Source organism: Ptychodera flava, chromosome 3 (genome assembly GCF_041260155.1).
Source record: "Ptychodera flava strain L36383 chromosome 3, AS_Pfla_20210202, whole genome shotgun sequence".
Lineage (NCBI taxonomy): Eukaryota > Metazoa > Hemichordata > Enteropneusta > Ptychoderidae > Ptychodera > Ptychodera flava.
Window position 1 is genome coordinate 45,193,355 of NC_091930.1, and position 5,209 is coordinate 45,198,563.

The window sequence follows — 5,209 nt, forward strand, 5'->3', positions numbered from 1 at the left end:
TGTACAAAATGCTTACTCACCGATATACTGAGACTATATCTTTTCCTGAGTACTATGCGGTTTTACATTACTTTTTCCAGTCTCTGCGATAAGCAAAGGCCATAACAGTGACATCAAATCAATGATACATGGTTCTAATAATGTCCATTTTACAATTTCATGCCGTTCACATAGTTGCCGTACCAATACCAGAGAGCCCTACTGAAGATAAAACTTTGAAAGAAGAAGATATATCTGGTGCAAGCAGATAAGTAAGATACATGGAAGTTGAACCTTTTAAACTTATATAAGGGCGTAAACGGATACTCTTGACGCAAAAAGCTATTTTACTGCGATTTTAGCACAGGGATTGAGAGAAAACCATAGAAATTCACCCATGAACGATTTTGAACGGATATTAAAAGTTCTCCAGTATGCATGCAATTCACAAGTAGAACACCTATACCAAGTGACCAGTACAGTCACATATAGTCTTTTATGGCATAATCTGAATAACCCATAGGCCTATAGCACGTACCGTACAATCACTCAGTCAAGCTACAATATATTTCAAAAAATGTTATTATTGTTTCTTCCAACGAACGTAGGAAATGGAAAGGAATTTGAACAGAGAAATATCACTGACAGTTCGACAAAGACTGAGCAGGAGCTACTGATGGAAAAAACCAAAGAGGATCTGGTCAGTGAAATCGAAAATCTGAGGGCTAGTCTTGAAAACTGCGAAAAACAGAAGGAGCAGCTAAAAAGAGAGGTCGACAACCTGAAGTTGATGGTGCCATCTATGGAAGGTAATGAATGGGTATATGATTCTCTGTATAAAAACAAACTATGGAAAATGCACTTTTGCACAGGCTATGTTTGTATTGCCATTCTCGTATAGCTCAGTTAGTACTGATATAAACCCGTAACAATATTTCATGCTTCAACATGATATTTCTGTCTACTCGGATCTAGGTAAACGCGTTGGTATAGTAGCCACCGTGACAATCCAACATGTCATTTGTCTTAAAATTTTATTGTCTTTCCTCGATTGTTTGGCTATAACACTTAGGCCTATGTACGTGCAAGTTTTACTGAATTAAAACAAGTGAGACTTTTCAGTCTTCACGATCGACGTTATCGTCCGTGTCATCAAGGCCGATGAACAGTCAATTCGACAGTGAATCATGGCAGAATGTCGAGTCTCCAAATAACGACTTTTAATGTGCCAACAGAAAAATGCAATTCTGTTTAGTGACCACAGAAAGTACACGTGTACTGTTAATTTTTTATGAAACTCTCTACTTTTGAAAATATTCCGTCCTAAGAAAGTTTATCGCTAGGTTGGAAAATGCCGTGAATACTCAAAGGTGGGAAATGCCCTTTTCAGATAATTGCGTTATACACAAAACAAGATGATATAAAATTTGGGAAAATATTATAAAATCAACCCTATGATAACTGCATTGTTCTGTACCGATTGCTGAATTCACCGAAAGCTCAAAGCTGAAACGTATGGAACGCCGTTGCTGCCTTCTGAGGTTTATTTGCTGTATTTGATGAGATGACATCAATATATAATTTAGTAATGCCTTTATATAATTAGGTCGTGTCAATATATGATTAGGTGACGCCTTTATATTATAAAATGGTATCAATATATCAAAAGGTGCCCTAAATATATAATTAGATGACATCAATACATGATTTAGTAATGCCTTTATATGATAAGGTAGTGCCAATATATGATTAGGTGACGCCTTTATATTATAAGGTGGTATCAATATATCATAAGGTGCTGTTATTATATAATTAAATGACATCAATATATGATTTAGTAATGCCTTTATATGATAAGGTCGTGTTAATATATAATTAGGTGACGCCTTTATATTATAAGGTGGTATCAATATATCATAAGGTGCTGTTATTATATAATTAGATGACATGATCACATCAATATATGATTTAGTAATGCCTTTATATGATAAGGTCGTGTTAATATATAATTAGATGACGCCTTTATATTATAAGGTGGTATCAATATATCATAAGGTGCTGTTATTATATAATTAGATGACATCAATATATGTTTTAGTAATGCCTTTATATGATAAGGTAGTGTCAATACATGATAAGGTGACACCTTTATATTATGAGGATGAGTCAATATGTCATAAGGTGCCCTTGATATATAATTAGGTGATATCAATATATGATTTAGTAATGCCTTTATATGATTTGGTAGTGTCAATATATGATTAGGTGACGCCTTTATATTATAGGGTGGTATCAATATATCATAAGGTGCCCTCAATATATAATTAGGTGACAGAAATATATTATTTAGTAATGCCTTTATATGATTAGGTCGTGTCAATATATGATTAGGTGACGCCTTTTTATTATGAAGTGGTGTCAATATATCATAAGGTGCCCTTAATATATAATTAGGTGACGTTAATATATGATTTAGTAATGCCTTTATATGATTAGGTAGTGTCATATAAGGTGGTTTCAATATATCATAAGGTGCTGTTATTATATAATTAGGTGACATCACCGTCTATGAATTTCCGCAAGAGATTTCCAAGTCCTAACTCCCGTAAAATCCGTTCCATCCATTGAGATTTGAGTGATGTACCTTGCAAGAACTTATGCGTCGGGCAAAGCGAATGAAAATTTGCACGCTTAAAGAAAGTGTCCGAAGGCGTGCGCCCTCTATATAATCATATAATGACTTTAAACATAACAATAAAGACGTTACACATAATAATGGCGTGCACACATAATATATTGACCCTTCTAATTAATATATTTACATTACGTTATAATATAATGGCCTTTTCAATTCATATAATGTTGTGCTCTAACAATATATAAGCACTACTTAATCATATACTGTTATTGACTCGAAATATAAAGGCATTGCCTATTCACATATAGATGTCACCTAATTATATATTTACGGAACCTTATGATATATTGACACAACCTCATAATATAAAGGCGTCACCTAATCATATATTGACACGACATAATCATATAAAGGCATTACTAAATCATATATTGATGTCACCTAATTATATAATAACAGCACCTTATGATATATTGATACCACCTTATAATATAAAGGCGTCACCTAATCATATATTGACACGACCTAATCATATAAAGGCATTACTAAATCATATATTGATGTCATCTAATTATATAATAACAGCACCTTATGATATATTGATACCACCTTATAATATAAAGGCGTCACCTAATCATATATTGACACTACCTTATCATATAAAGGCATTACTAAATCTTATATTGATGTCATCTCATCAAATACAGCAAATAAATCTCAGAAGGCAACTACGGCGTTCCATAGAAACGTGCTCGTAACCTCTTATTCTATGCTTTTGATATTGTTGTCGAGTCGGATTTTTCTCTACTGACAAAAAATCATTTTAATCATGTTATAATTCAAATACCCGAACCATTGATGACTGTATTACTCAGTTTTATATCGCATGATCTATTCAAGTACATGGAACATACGCCACATAGTGTTTCTGCAACAGAGTATTGTTTCATTATGATTGCTTCTAGGTTACTTTGTAAGCTTATTCGAACATGACAGGTTTGCAAAAGTGACTCTTGCGTCCCGGTGGTGCAGAAGAACTGACATAATTCTAAATTCGTTTAACATTCAGAGCTGTTAAGAATGCTTTGAAACTACATGAAATTAAATACCACCTTGAAACTTTTGCGAAGTAAGAGTCGGGATTGGCGGTCTTGTCTGTGGCAGCTTCGCAAGGTAATCGGGTGCCGTACATTTTTAGTTGAAGCCCATTAAAGATTTACTGTATTCTTTCACAATCAGACACGATTGGTGGTCCCGGGAAAGACGACGGCCAATTTGAACATCCAAGCGGAATAGCAATTGATGAAAACGGTGACTTGATAATTGCTGACAAGAGCAATCGAAGGGTGCAAGTAATGGGTTGGGACAACGAATGCAAACGTAAAAATGTTTTTGACAAGTACGACGAGTGGTTCAGACCACGTGACGTTGCTATGTCTTCTGATGGTACTTACTTATCGACTGATCATGGGAAATGCAAGTTGTGGCTTTTGATAAGAATAATGAGGTTATAACCTCATTTGGTGGAGACATAAACCCCTATGGCATTACGATGTCTAAGGATGGCTATGTACTCGTTAACGATCGCAGTAATGACACTGTGAAAAAATACACTAAAGACGGCAAATTTTGACAAGTTTTGGATCTCACGGTAAAGATGAAGGCCAATTTGATTTCCCATGGTCAGTCGTCGTCAATAGTAAGAATGAAATATTAGTATCTGATCAAAACAACCATCGCGTACAAATACTCAACTCTGATGGAGAATATATTGCGTCACTAGGGTCGAAAGGGTCTGGGCCAGGTCACTTAAATACTCCCTATGGTATTGACGTTGATGAGGATGATAACGTCTATGTCTGTGATAATGGGAATAGAAGAATTGTTCAGTTTTCATCAGACGGAAAATTCCTTTGCAATATCGGTGAAGGAAGGGTTTCCCCGAGGTATGTTGCCGTAAGAACGGATGTAAATCCGATGAGAGTGGCCGTCACTGACTGGGGTCAAAATTGTGTCAAAGTATTCTATGTAATGAAGCAAACGCCACCAACACCAGGCGAGGGGTTACCGTAACAGGGACAGAATTAAGTATGTGGATCTCTGTATGCATTGCAATTTGGTAAATGAGCCATTTTGTACTATTGCTATGTTTTAAGTGCACATGTGTTCAGATGTGTTCTTAGGATGAATGCATGCGAATGACGTGTATTTTTCTGACAGAAATGAAAAGAAACTCGTTAATATTTTATTGATTCATGTTCAGCAGTGACAATAATTGATATCAGCTTTCCATTGAATTTTTCTGTACACAAAATGAATCCAAAGTATTATCTTTTTGAGATAGCTATTGCAACAAGTTTTCGTACAATTGTACTCTTAGAATATTATGTTTTTAATTGTTGTTGTGGTCGTGGTTGTTGAATTCAATACTCAGAATACGTTTGTTGCTGCGTGTATATTTAGAACAAAGTCAACTCTTTTTTAAATGATCTTTATTGAGAAATGTCAACAAGTTTGTGGTAAAACATAAGTTTGAGTCTGTTTTTGACTGAGTGTTGTATTTATGTGATGGAGTTATACATTTTTGAAGTA

At 34.8% G+C, this 5,209-nt stretch overlaps 1 long non-coding RNA gene across 1 annotated transcript; it reads left to right on the forward strand.

Annotated features, from left to right (window-relative positions):
- The first annotated feature begins 322 nt into the window (after positions 1–322).
- On the forward strand, positions 323–4,020 carry LOC139130116 (uncharacterized). Its single transcript, XR_011551787.1, has 2 exons — positions 323–788; positions 3,857–4,020. It is a non-coding gene; the product is annotated as an uncharacterized lncRNA (long non-coding RNA).
- The last annotated feature ends 1,189 nt before the right edge of the window (positions 4,021–5,209 follow it).